Source organism: Mustela nivalis, assembly GCF_964662115.1.
Source record: "Mustela nivalis genome assembly, chromosome: 13".
Classification (NCBI taxonomy): Eukaryota; Metazoa; Chordata; class Mammalia; order Carnivora; family Mustelidae; genus Mustela; species Mustela nivalis.
The window spans coordinates 29,500,430-29,515,633 of NC_139032.1; the positions used below are offsets into that span (position 1 = coordinate 29,500,430).

Consider the following 15,204-nt stretch of genomic DNA (forward strand, 5'->3'; position numbering starts at 1 on the left):
GAATCTGAAATTACCTGCTTCCCTCCATCACTTGATAATCATTCTGGTTCAAACCCCCATAACCCTTTGCCTGGAATACTGTAACAACTCACTTCCAATCTCTTCTGTTTCCACAGGGAGTCGGCTAAAGATTATTACCTCAAATTTATGTTTCTAGACATATATTTAGAGAAACTCTAGCACATGTACATCAGGAGAGATGTACAGACATTCACAACCATACTATGTTTTTAAGGTAAAAACCTAGAAATAAGGAAAATACTATACAGCAGTGAAAATAAATGCACTACTGCTACACATACCAATGCAGATGAATCTCAAAAAATAAAAACAAAAAATCACTGAGCAAAACAAGTGGAAGAATATCATTTATATAAAATTCAAAAAACATGAAAAATTATATGTTGTTTATGACTAATATGTAGTGAAACTATTTTTTATAAAACAAGGCAATCATAAACAGAAAATTCAGGATCAGAGATAATTGGAAATGTGAGGGGGGTGGAGTTTGTATGGCCGACTTTGAATGTAACAATATTCTTTTGCTAATGCCGAATGGTAGCACCACTTAATCTATGAAGGTCAGTAAGTGTTATTTATTATTCTTTAAATTCTACAATAGACATGTTTAAAAAAAACAAGAGATGTTTCTATTAAAATGGTAAAAAACAATTTTGAAGTTTAGAGGAATAAATCTTAAATCAGAAACTCAGCAGGACAATTACAACAATGACAATAATAATGAACATTAGCTGAGTATTTAACATCAAGCATTGCTCTTAAAACTTTACACTTACACACATCATATATAATTATTTAATCCTCCCAACAGCACTATAAGGTGGCAAAATTATTTTCCCTTTGCGGATGAGAAATTTTATTTCTGAGAAGTTCATGACTTGTCTAATACCAAAGTAATAGTTGGTAGACCCAGGATTTAAACCCAGGCAGTCTGGTGCAGAGTACCTGTGCATAACCATTCCAAAACATGCAGTCTCAAAGTGCTTTAATTCCTGTCTGATCTGATCTAGAGGCCCAATGATTTTTTTTTAAATTTTACAATCTTCAATTAACCAAGGACAATTATTACAGAACAAATACTCTTATTAAAGTATTTCATGTACATTCTGCAAACTCTTACAATTTATATGCTAATAGGGCAGGTTACAATAGAACTTTGTAACCTGAAAATGTTAGCTACACAGAGGGCAAGTAGCATATTAATATATATATGCTAATCTATAAAACTGACTTAACTTTCTGAAACTATATTAATTTGTTCAAAGGTTTTTAAAGCACTCTCCAGTTATCTTCAAGACTTCCGATCCTAGCAAGCTACGGCAATTATCTTCTTCCCTATACAAAAAAAGGGAAACTGGACAAAATGATTTCAGACATTTGACAAGAGGCAGCACCAAACTGCCTGATCCCTGAAAGTAGAAAAAACCAATGAGGTGAGTCCTATGAGCAGCCTGGCTTTCTGACTGGATGCACTTTCTGAAGGATGGAACAAAGAAAGCCATTGCAAGCAAAGCACAGAAGTTATCACTGAGTTAAGGAGACTGAGTTTGGAAAGACAAAGGCTGCTGGAATTTGAGGGCAAACAGGAAGCTAAACAAAGAAAAAACTCCAGAAATCAACATGGGGGTTGTGCCTTTAGCTGACTAATAATCCATGTAAATCCATGTATGTATATGGTGAAATTCCACAAAAACAAACAAAAAAATGCCAAGGAGTGATAAACAAAACAATTCCCAGAAATCACACAAGACTAGCAGACATTGGAATTCTGTGTTCAGATAATCATTAGCAACCGAGAAAGGGTTACATCTTAATAGCAGGGTAAAGTTAGCCCTAGAAGAAGGTTACTACAGACCTACCCAGCACAGTTTAAATTCAAGCCTGGAAGGGACTAACCTTTCTTCAAGGATCATAAATGTCTGCCAAGATAAAACTAAACTAAAAAGACAACATAACCAAAACATTCAACAATTTAACAGTCACAATATCTAGCATCAAGCAAAAGGTTATTAGGGGGCACCTGGGTGGCTCAGTGGGTTAAGCCGCTGCCTTCGGCTCAGGTCATGATCCCAGGGTCCTGGGATCGAGTCCCACATCGGGCTCTCTGCTCAGGGGGGAGCCTGCTTCCCTCACTCTCTGCCTGCCTCTCCATCTACTTGTGATTTCTCTCTGTCAAATAAATAAATAAATAAATAGAATCTTTAAAAAAAAAAAAGGTTATTAGATATGTCTAGAAGCAGCAAAGTACGACACATAACCAAGAAAATTAAAGAAGCTGAAAATGACAGAGATGATGCAATTAGCAAGCAAAGACCTTAACAGTTATCTGTATATATTACAATTATATATGTTAAGGAATATTATGACTATAATAAGGAAAGAAATGGCTGGTAAAACAAACAAACAAACAAACAAATCCAAACAGGCATACCAGGACGTCTGGCTGGATCAGTTGGTAGAGCATGCCACAAAAACAAAACAAAACAAAACACCCACAGGCATACCTTGAAGATACTGTGGGTTACGTTCCAGACCACTGCAATAAAGTAAATACTATAATAAAGTGAGTTAAATTAATTTTTTGGTTTCCCAGTGCATATAAAAATTATATTTATACTACGCTGTAGTCTATTAAATGTGCAATAGCATTAGCTCTAAAAAAATAATGTACATGCCTTAACTTTAAAATACTTTATTGCTAAAAATACTAAACATCATCTGAGCTTTCAGCAAGCCATAATCTTTTTGTTTGTGGAGGGTCTTGTATTGCTGTTGACAGCTCTTGACTGATCTGGGTGGTAGACGCTGAAGGTGAGGCGCCTGGGACAAGTACTTAAAATAAGACAACCATAAAGTGTGCAGCATCAACTGACTCTTGCTTTCAGGAACAACTTCCTGTAGCATGTAATGCTGCTTGATCATATTTCACCCACAGCAGAACTTTCAAAACGGGAGCCAATCCTTTGCTTTATCAACTAAATTTATGTAATATTTGAAACCTCAATGGTCATTTCAATAATCTTCACAGCATCTTCACTAGATTAGATGTCAAGAAACCACTTTATCTGCTCACCTATAAGATGCAATCCCTCTTCCTTTCAAATTTTATCATGAGATTGTGCCATTCAGTCACCATCTCCAGGTTCCACGTCTCATTCTAGATCTTTTCCTATTCCTACCACATCTGCAGTGACTTCCTCTACTGAAGTCGTGAACCCCTCAAAATCATCCAGGACGGTTGAAATCAACTTCCAAACTTTTGTTAATGTTAATATTTTGACCTCTTCTCATAAATCATTAATGATATCTAGAATGATGAATACTTCCCAGATTTTCAATTGACTCCGTCCAGATCCATTAGAGGAATTACCATCTCTGGCAGCTATAGCATTACAAAACGTATTTTTTTTTAAAGATTTTAATTATTTATTTGACAGATGGAGATCACAAGTAGGCAGAGAGGCGAGGGGGAAGGGGAGCAGGCTCCCTGCTGAGCAGAGAGCCCAATGTGGGGCTCAATCCCAGGACCCTGGGATCATGCCCTGAGCCGAAGGCAGAGGCTTTATCCCACTGAGCCACCCAGGTGCCCCACAAAATGTATTTCTTAAACAGTAAGACTTGAAAATTGAAATGACTCTTTGATCCATAGGCTACAGAATGGATACTGTGTTCACAGGAATTAAAACATTAATCTCACTGTACATTTCCATCAGGGCTCTTGGGTGAACAGGTACATTGTCAATGAGCAACAATATTTTGAAAGGAATCTTTTTTTTTGGCAGTAGATCTCAACAGTGGGTTTAAAATATTCAGTAAACCAGGTTGCAAACAGATGTGCTTCATGAGGCTTTGTTGTTCCATTTACAGAGCGCAGACAGAGTCGAGTTAGCATAATTCTTAAGGGTCCTAGGATTTTTGAAATGTTAAATGAGCACTGGCTCCAAGTTCAAGTCACCAGCTGCACTAGCCCATAACAAGAGATTCAAGCTTGTTCTTTGAAGCCAGGCATTGACTTCTAACTATTAAAGTCCTAGATGCCATGTTCATCCAATAGAAGAAGGCTACACTGAAAATCTGTTAAGTGCACTACCTTTAAAAATTACCTTTGCTAGGGATGTCTGGGTGGCTCAGTCAGCTCTTTGGCTCAGGTCATGATCCCAGGTCCCAGATCCCAGATCCCAGATCTCAGCCCCACATCAGGCTCCATGCTCAGCAGGGTGTCTGTTCATCCCTCTCCATTTGCCTCTACCCCCGGCTCTCTCTCAAACAAACAAATAAAATCTTTAAAAATAATAATAATTACCTTTTCTAGACCTGGATAACTTGCTGCAGCTTCTACAACAGCACTTGCTGCTTCAGCTTGCACTTTCAAGTTATGGATATGGTATCTTTCTCTAAACCTTATGGACAAACCAACCTTGGTTAGTTTCAAACTTTTTTCTTTCTCACTCACTTCTCTCTGTGGTCAAGAGAGTTAGTGCCTTCCTTGCTCTGCTCCTTGTTAGTGTCTTCCTTGCTCTTCCTTTGGCTTAAGGGAATGTTGTGGCTGGTTTAATCTTCTGTCCAAACCAATAAAACTTTCTCCTTATCAGTAATAAGGCTGTTTCACTTTCTTATCACGTGTGTGTTCACTGAGGTAGTATTTTTTAATTTTCTTCAAGAACTTTTCCTTTGCATTCACAACTTGGCTAGCTATCAGGTGTATGAGGCCTAACTTTTGGTTCACCTCAGGTTTTGACATGCCTTCCTCACTAAGTTTAATCATTTCTAGTTTCTGATTTACAGTCAAGACATGTGACTCTTCACTTGAGCACTTAGAGGTTATTGCAGGGTTACTAACCAGCCTAATTTCAATATTGTTGTGTCTCAGGCAATATGGAGAACCAAGGTGGGGACTTGCCACCTAGGTGACTGAGCCACCTAGACATCCTCCAGCACCAGTGGAGCACCACTTAATCTATGAAGGTCAGTATCATATATGGGCACGGTTCATGGAGCCCCAAAACAATTATAATAGTAACACCAAAGCTTAGTAATCACCGATCACCATAACCAATATAGTAGCAATGAAAAAGTACAAAATCTTGCAAGAATTACCAAATCTGACCAAAAAAATCAGTAAGTAAGCAAATACAATTGAAAAATAGTATTTAAATAGTATTTAAATTAAAGCAGATTAAATACTGCAGAAGAAAGATCACTAAACTAAGAGAATACAACTGAAACTATCCAAAATGAAACAGACAGAGAGAAGAAAGGATAACATATGACAAGAATATCAATGACCTGGGGCGCCTGGGTGGCTCAGTGGTTTGGGCTGCTGCCTTCGGCTCAGGTCATGATCTCAGGGTCCTGGGATCGAGCCCCGCATCGGGCTCTCTGCTCCGCAGGAAGCATGCTTCCCTCTTTCTCTCTCTCTCTCTGCCTGCCTCTCTGCCTACTTGTGATCTCTGTCTGTCAAATAAATAAATAAAATCTTAAAAAAAAAAAAAAAAAAAGAATATCAATGACCTTTGGGAAAATAACAAGTGACTTAATGTATATGTACTTGAAAGCCTAGCAAAGAGCAAAGGGCATGTCAAGTATTTAAAGAAATGATGGCAAAACTTTTTTCCAAATTTTATAAAAACTATAAATGTATAAATATAGGAAGCTCAAAAGATTGTAACTAGGAAGAATACAAAGAAAACCATAGCATGACACATAATTAATTTTTTGACAACATGTGTTAAAGAAAAAAAATCTTAAAAGCAGGCATAGGGGAAAAAGACAGATGAATAAAAAAGATAAAAATGACACTAGCTTTCTCAAAACTATACAACACAGTCAACCAATTTACATCTTTAAAATGCTAAAGGACAAACAACTTACCAAAACAGAATTCTATATTCAGTGAAAATATCATTTAAGAATGAGGATGAAATGAAATCTCTACAGAAAAACAAAAGTGGAGAGAATTCTCAACAGCAGACATGTATTCCACCCAATGTTAAAAGAAGTTTTTCAAGAGAAAAGAAAATGTTATGAAATGGAAATGAGCATTTACACAAAGAAAGAGTGCGGACGATAGCAAATATATGTATTAATATTAAAGATTTTTTCTTTTCACTTTTGTGAAAGTGATCTGATTACTTAAAGCAAGATTAATGACAATGGGGGCGCCTGGGTGGCTCAGTGGGTTAAGCCGCTGCCTTTGGCTCAGGTCATGATCTCAGAGTCCTGGGATCGAGCCCCGCATCGGGCTCTCTGCTCGGGGGTGGGGGGGGCCTGCTTCCTCCTCTCTCTCTCTCTCTCTCTCTCTCTGCCTGCCTCTCTGCCTGCTTGTGATCTCTGTCAAATAAATAAATAAAATCTTTAAAAAAAAAAAAAAGAAAAAGATTAATGACAATGTACTGTGGGTTTATAAGACTTTCATTTAAGTATAATCTACCATAATAGTAAACAAAAGGGAGAAGAAAAGAAATGGATGTAAATTGCTATAATGGTGTAATATTATACACATACATACTATACATACATACTATAAAGGTAATAAATCGTAGAGCTGTGTTGCCCTATACATTAGCCAATGGCCACTTGCGGCAAATTGGAACTTAAAACATGACTTGTCTAAGTTGAGATTTCTTATAAATAACTTATATTCTGAATTTCAGTGAGTTAGTATAGAGAAAAAAGAATGAAGTATCTCATTTTTAAATACTGACTACATGTCAAAATAATAATAACTGGTTGTATTGTGTAAAATAAAATTTTTTAAAAGATTTTACTGCACTTTCACAAGAGGGCACAATCGGGGGGAGGGGCAAAGGGAGAGGGAGGATGCAGATTCCCCACTGAGCAGGGAACCTGGTGTTGGGCTCAAACCCAAGATGCTGGGATCACGACCTGAGTCAAAGGCAGATGCTTCACTAACTGGGCCACCCAGGCACCCCAAATATATATTTATGGGCTCTCTAGTCTGTTCCATTGATCTGTGTGTCTGTTTTCTGTTTGTTTGTTTGTTTTAAAAGATTTTATCCATCCATTTGACAAAGATCACAAGTAGGCAGACAGGCAGGCAGAGACAGAGAAGGGGAAGCAGGCTCCCTGCCAAGCAGAGAGCCCGATGCGGGGCTCGATCCCAGGACCCTGGGATCATGATCTGAGCCAAAGGCAGAGGCTTTAACCCACTGAGCCACCCAGGCGCCCCTGTGTGTCTGTTTTTGTGCCAGTACCATACTGTCTTGATGGTTTGTAATAGAGCTTGAAGTCTGGAAATGTGATGGCACCAGCTTTGCTTTTCTTTTTCAACATTCCTCTGGCTATTCAGGGTCTTTCCAAGTTCCATACAAATTTTAGGATTATTTGTTTCATTTCTGGAAAAAAGGTTGATGAAAAAAGGTTGATGATAGGAAATGCATTAAATGTGCAAGTTGCTCTTGGTAGCACAGACATTTTCACAATATTTGCTCTTCTAATCCATGAACATGGAATGATTTTCCAATTTTTTTGTGTCTTCCTCAATTTCTTTCCTGAGTATTCTATAGTTTTCTGAGTACAGATTTTTGTCTCTTTGGCTAGATTTATTTCTAGGTATCTTATGCTTTTGGGTGCAACTGTAAATGAGATCAACTCCTTAATTTCTTTCTTCTGTCTTGTTGTTCATGTATAGAAATGCAATACATTTCTGTGCACTGATTTTATACTCTGACACTTTAATGAATTCCTGAGTGAGTTCTAGCATTTTTGGGGTGGTGTCTTTTCAGTTTTCCACATAAAGTATCATATCATCTTCAAGAGTGAGAGTTTGACAAGAATCTTCTTTGCCAATATGGATGTCTTTTATTTCTTCTTCTTGTCTGATTTCTGAGGCTTGGACTTCTAGTATTATGTTGAATAGCGTGGGGACAGTGGACATCCCTGCTGTATTCCTGACCTTAGGGAAAAGCTCTGTTTTTCCCCATTGAGAATGATATTTGCTGTGGGTCTTTTTTTCTATTTATTTATTTATTTGACAGAGACACAGCGAGAGAGGGAACACAAGCAGGGGGAGTGGGAGAAGCAGGCTTCAGGTTGAGCAGGGCACCCAAGGCAGGGCTTGATCCCAGGACTCTGGGATCAAGACCCAAGCCGAAGGCAGACACTTAACTACTGAGCCACACAGGCACCCCTGTTGTGGGTTTTCCGTAGATGGCTTTTATGATATTGAGGTACGTTTCCTCTATTCCTATACTGTGAAAAGCTTAATCAAGAAAGGATGCTGTACTTTGTCAAATGCTTTTTCTATGTCTATTGAGAGTAACATATGGTTCTTGTCCTTTCTTTAATTAATGTAGTATATCTCACTGATTGATTTAAGGATGTTGGACCAACCTTGCAACCCAAAAATAAATCCCACTTGGCTGTAGTGAAAAATTCTTTTAATGTATTGTTGGATTCTATTGGACTAATATTTTGGTGTGAATTTTTGCATCCATGTTCATCAGGGATATTGGTCTATAACTTTCCTTTTTGATGGGGTTTTTGTCTGGTTTTGGTATCAAGGTAAAGCTGGCCTCATAAAATGAGTTTGGAAGTTTTCCTTCCATTTATAATTTTTGGAACAGTTTTAGAAGAATGGGTATTATTTCCTCTTTAAATGCTTGGTAGAATTCCCCTGAGAAGCTATCTGACCCTGGGCTCGTTTCTTGGGAGACTTTTGATTACTGCTTAAATTTCCTGGCTAGTTATGGGTCTGTTCAGGTTTTCTATTTCTTTCTGATTCAGTTTTGGTAGTTTATACATCTCTAGGAATGTATCCATTTCTTCCAGATTGTCTAATTTGTTGGCATATAGTTGCTCCTAATATTTTCTTAGATTTGTTTTTATTTCTTTGGGGTTGGTTGTGATCTCTCCTGTTCCATTCATGATTTCATTTATGAAATCTATTTCTTTTCCTTTCTTTTTTCTCTTCTTTTGGTAAGTCTGGCCAGAGATTTATCAATCTTATTAATTCTTTCAAAGAACCAGCTCCCAATTTTATTGATCTGTTCTACTGTTCTTTTGGTTTCTATTTCATTGATTTCTGCTCTGATCTTCATTACTTCTGTTCTCCTGCTGGGTTTAGGCTTTATTTGCTGTTCTTTCTCCAGCTCCTTTAGGTATAGGGTTAGGTTGTGTATTTGACACCCTTCCTGTTTCTCGAGAAAGGCTTGTATTGCTATGTACTTTCCTCTTAGGACTGCCTTTGCTGCACCACAAAGGTTTTGAACAGTTGTGTTTTCGTTTTCATTTGTTTTCATGAACTGTTTAAATTCTCCTTTAATTTTCTGGTTGACCCATTCATTCTTTAGCAGGAGGCTCCTTAGCCTCAATGTATTTGAGTTCTTTCCAACTTTCCTCTTGTGATTGAGTTCCAGTTTCAAAGTGTTATGCTCTGAAAATATGCAGGGAATGATCCCAGTCTTTTGGTACCAGTTGACACCTGATTTCTGACCCAAGATGTGGTCTATTCTGGAGAATGTTCCAGGTGCATTCAAGAAGAATGTGTTTTCTGTTTCTTTGGGATGGAATGTTCTGAATGTATCTGTGAAGTCTCTGGTTCAGTGTTTCATTTCAAGTTCTTATTTCCTTGTTCATCTTTTGCTTAGATAATCTGTCCATTTCAGTGAGGGGGGGTGTTAAAGTCCCCTACTATTATTGTATTATTGTTGATATGTTTGATTTGTTATTAATTGGTTTATCTAATTAGCTGTTCCCATGTTAGGGGCATAAATATTTACAATTGATAGATCTTTTTGGATAGACCCTGTAAGTATGATATAGTGTCTCCTTTCTCAACTCTTAGTATAGTCGTTGGTTAAAAATCAAATTTGTCTAATATAAAGATTGCCACCCCAGCTTTCTTTTGATATCCATTTGCATGGTAAATGGTTTTCCACTCCCTCACTTTAAATTAGGAGGTGTCTTTGCAACGAAAATGAGTCTCTTGCAGACAGCATATCAATGGGTCTTGCTTTTTTTTTTATCCCATCTGATACCCCGTGTCTTTTGACTGGGGCATTTAGCCCATTTACATTCAGGGTAACTATTGAAAGATGTGAAGTTAGTGCCACTGTATTGCCTGTAAAGTGACTGTTACCAAATACTGCCTCTGTTCCTTTCTGGTCTATGTTACTTTTAGGCTCTTTGCTTAAAGGGACCCTTTCAATATTTATTGTAGGGCTGGTTTGGTGATTGCAAATTCTTTTAGTTTCTGTTTGTCCTGGAAACTTTTTTCATCTCTCCTTATATTTCCAATGACAGCCCAGCTGGATATAGTATTCTTGCATATTATTTCTCATTTAGTGCCCTGAATATATTATGCCAGTCCTTTTTGGCCTGCCAGGTCTCTGCCAGGATAGGTCTGCTGTCATTCTAATGTTTCTACAATTGTAGGTTATGAATATCTGGTCCCAAGCTGCTTTCGGGATTTTTCTCTTTTTCTGAGATTTGCAAGCTTCCTATTAAATGTCAAGGTGTTGATCTACTTTTATTGATTCTGAGGGAAGATTCAATGTGACTCCTGGATTTTGATGCTCATTTCCTTCCCCAAATTAGGGAAGTTCTCTGCTATAATTTTCTCCAATTAACCTTCTGTCCTTCTCTCTCTTCCTTCTGCTTCCGGGATCCCAGTTATTCTAATATTTTGCTTTATGGTATCACTTCTCTCTCGAATTCTCCCCTCATGATCCAGTAGTTGTTTCTCTCTCCTTTACTCAGCTTCTTTATTCTCCATCATTTGGTTTTCTATATCACTAATTCTCTCTTCTGCTTCATTTATCCTAGCAGTTAGAGCCTCCATTTTTTTAATTGTACCTCATTAGTGGCCTTATTGATTTTGACTTGGTTGGATTTTATTTCTCCAGAAAGGGATTCTCTAGTATCTTCTATGCTTTTTTCCAGCCCAGCTAGTATCTTTATAATCGTCATTCTGAACTCTACTTCTGACATCTTACTAATGTCCGTATTGATTAGGTCCCTGGTAGTCTGTACTGCCTCTTGTTTTTCTTGAAGTGAGTCTTTCCATTTTGTCATTTGGTCCAAAGAACAGAGGAATGAGAGAAAAAAGTGCTAAAAGGGTAACAATGATCCCAGAAAAATATAACTAAACAAATCAGAAGAGTCCTGCAACGCATCTGGGCGGGGCGGGGGGAGTGGGGAGAAAGGGTAAAAATAAAAAGAGAATATGATAAGGCTGCTAAACAGAATAGAGCCACACACACTAGGATGTATAGCCACACACATTTTGGATGTATTTTGGTCTGTTAGAACAAACTGCCTCCCAAAATTTTAAAGAAAGAAAAACTTACATATATACAAAAATAATGGTAAATACAATGAAGGAATGGAATACAACTGTAAAAATTAAAATTAAAGAAAATTTTAAAGAAGGAATTGATATGACAAGAAGTTGATTCAAAAAAAAAAAGAAGAAAATTTTTTTAAAAAAAGGAGAGAATGTGATTAGGCAGGTGAATAGAACAAAGCCATACACTAGATTTAGGTTACATTTTGGTCTGTTAGAAGAAACTGCATCCCAAAATTTTAAAGAAATAAAAACATGTATATACAAAGAATAAGGTTAACTACAATGAAAGGATATGATATGATTTTAAAAATTAAAATTAAAAAATTTTTAAAAAGGAATTGATAATATAAGAAGTTGGTTGAAAAAGGAAAAAAGAAAAATTTTAAAAATAAAGACAATTTTAAAAATTAAGTTCGTAAGACTAAAGAATTTCAGAGAAAAAACCATGAATTCCATGTGCTGAATTCCCCTACTGCAGAAGTTTTGCAGTTCTCATTGATCAGTAAACTTGCTCTTTAGTGAAAGTTCTTGCTGATCTTCTGGGGCAGGGACCTGTTGCAGTGATTCTCCAATGTCTTTGTCTGAGGTGCAACTGTGCCCCCCTTGCCAGGGGCCAGCTAAGTAGTCTGGTTGGGTTTGCTCTCAGTAGCTTTTGTTCCCTAAAGGCTTTTAATGCAGCTTTAGAGGATGAGAATGAAAATGGTGGCCTCCCAATCTCTGGCCCCAGAGGAGCAGAGAGCTCAGGGCCCCACTTCTCAATGCACCCTCAGAGAAAAGCAGTCAATCACTCCATACTTCTCTGGCCTGTGATTGAACATTTTATCTCTGGTAATGACCCTGTCTGTAGTCTCTAAATCCAGGGATGTGCTCCCACACTGCTCTTCCCGGGATCTGCTGTTTGTTGGGCCCATGCTCAAAAAGCAATGATCTGACTGTGCCAGGGATTAAGGTTTATGGCAGCCCCATACTGCAAACCCCCTCCTGGGCTGCGGCTGGTTTCCCTGCTCTGATACCTAAGAGCTCTGCCATACTCAGGCACCCTCAGTCATCCTGTGACCCCAAGAGTCCTAAGACCACACTGTCCCAGTGAGGGTTCCACTCCCTGCTTAGCCACTGGAGTGATGTCCCTCACCAAAGCAGACTTCCAAAACTTCCGATTTTTGTGCTCCGCTGCTCTTTCACTTGCTGGTAGCTGGCTCACAGAGGCTCCCTCCCACTGTGGTCTATCTTCTCGTATATCACCTCAAATTCACTTCTCTGCATCATTCTACCTTCCAGAAAGTGGTAGTTTTTCTTTCATAGAGTTGCTGCTATTCTTTTCTTTGATATCCTGTTGAGTTTATGGGTGTTCAGGATGGTTTGATAACTATCTAGCTGAATTCTTGAGACCAGATGATATTTAGGTCTCCTACTTCTCTACCATCTTGCTAGACGTCCCCAATTTTTTTTTAAAGATTTTATTTATTTATTTGACAGACAGAGATGATTACAAGTAGGCAGAGAGGCAGGCAGAGAGAGAGGAGGAAGCAGGTTTCCTGCTGAGCAGAGAGCCCAATGCAGGATCCCAGGACCCTGGGATCATGACCTGAGCCGAAGGCAGAGGCTTTAATCCACTGAGCCACCCAGGTGCCCCCGAAATTATTTTTATAATTAATTTCACCCATTTAATTTTTAAATGTGGCTATGGAAAATTACTTACATATGTAATTATGGCTCCCATTATATCTCTAATAAGTAGTGCTGTGCTACAGCAAACCTTATAAGGTAAAACAAGAATGTCTAGCTATTAAACTAAAGTAGAGATGAAATAGAATAGCAAGGATAAATATTTTTTAAGTTAGGAGTATAGGAAAAAATAATGAACAAATGAGAAAAACAGAAAATAAGACCATGATATTAGATATGGCAGTCTTTTTTTTTTTTTTTTTGATGTGGCAGTCTTAAAAATGGTCCTACATATCTTTGATACTTTTCACCTTGAGAGGTGGGGTTTCTGTCTTTTTCCCTTGAACCTGGGTAGGGGCTTGTGTCTACTACTACTTTAGTGAGTACAGTTAAAGTGTCACTATGTGATTTCTGAGAGTAGGTCACAAAGAATAGGAAGCTTCCATGTGTTTCTTTTAGAAACATTTTCTTGAAACCCAGCCACCATGCTGTGAGGAAACCAAAAAGCCCTATATAGAAGCCATGGATATGGAGAGCTCAAGCCAATAGCCCTAGGTGAGGTACCAGCTAACAGCCATCATCAACCATCATTAATGGAGTAAGTCTTGGGATGATTCCAGCTCCAAGTCGTTCCATTATGACTAGCATTCAAATCTCCCCATCCAAAGCCCCTGACATTGAGAAGTAGAGCAAGCCATCCCCAATACGTCCTATCTGAGTTCCTGACTGATAGAATCCAAAAAGGCATTAAAATGATTATAATTTTATGCCACTAATTTTAGGATAGTTGGTGACTTAGCAATAGTAACAAATACAAAATATTTAAATCTGGCACAACAATAATCACATTAAGTAGCAATATTTTAACATTCCATGAAAAGGCAGCAGCTGTCAGACTGGATAAAAACCTAGAACCAGGGGTGCCTGGGTGGCTCAGTGGGTTAAAGCCTCTGCCTTCGGCTCAGGTCATGATCCCAGAATCCTGGGATCAAGTCCCGCATCGGGCTCTCGGCTCAGCAGGGAGCCTGCTTCCTCCTCTCTCTGCCTGACTCTGCCCACTTGTGATCTCTGTCAAATAAATAAATAAAATCTTTAAAAAAAAAAAAAAAAAAACAAGAACCAATTATATGTTACCTACAGGAAACACACAATTTATTTACTTATTTATTTATTTATATCACGAGGAAGATTAAGAGAGAACAAGTGGGGAGGAGGGTCAAGGGAAGCAGACTCTCTGCTGAGCATGGAGTTGGCTCAGTTCCAGGACCCTGAGATCATGACCTGAGCCAAAGGCAAATGCTTAACTGACTGAGCCATCCAGGTGTCCCACAAGAAACCCACTTTAATAAGACATATTAGGTTATAAGTAAAAAGGATGAAAAGGATATACCATGCAAACACTAATCAGATAAAAGGTAGGGTGTTTTTTGTTTTTCTTTCTAATATCAAAGTACACTTCAGAACAAAAATTATTACCAGGAAAATAAAGTCACTTTATTAATAATAAAAGGCTTGATTCTTCAAAGATGTCACAATTTTAAACATGCTTACATCCAATAACAAAGCTTCAAAATAAATGAAACAAAAAAAGTGACAAAATTGAAAACAGAAATGGATAACTCACAATTATAACTACAGACCTCAACATCATCTATCAGTTAGTAATTGGTAGAAAACAGAAAATCAGTACGGCTGATTGAACAAAAGATTTGAACAATGCTGTTATAGGGGGATAATTCTCTATTAGTCTCTTGTATTTCTGCACATTTTGTGAGCCAAAGCAGTGACTGCCTTTGTGTCATACTATCTTTTCAAGGATGCTTCTATAACAAATACAACTTTGGAAGAGAGAGGTAGGGTCTCAATCAGAAGCAAAAGGCAGCTTTGTTTACTGTCTTATATAATGTTTCTCTCCAGGGTAAAAGGAAGTTTGCCTGCCATCTATTATAGAAGATTTAACTACTCCAAGCTGAAGGTTCTTCAGATATGACTCATACCCTCCTATTTACCTGGGACTCTGTGCACCTCCTAGAGAAAACAGGGGACACAGGGACAAACATATACACCAAAGTCATACTGTTTGCTGTGTTATAATAAAGCCCTTTGTTTCTACCAGCAGGCATTAAAACACGAGACTAACCTCCCTAACATGCAAGGAGGAAAGAAATCTGAGACCTTCACAGTCTCCAACAACTATCAACCATGTTCAC

At 38.0% G+C, this 15,204-nt stretch overlaps 1 protein-coding gene across 4 annotated transcripts in view; it reads right to left on the reverse strand.

Moving 5' to 3' along the window:
• The window catches only part of FANCC (FA complementation group C), a 283,427-nt gene that overhangs the window by 132,456 nt on the left and 135,767 nt on the right, over positions 1–15,204 (reverse strand). The window lies entirely within an intron of this gene.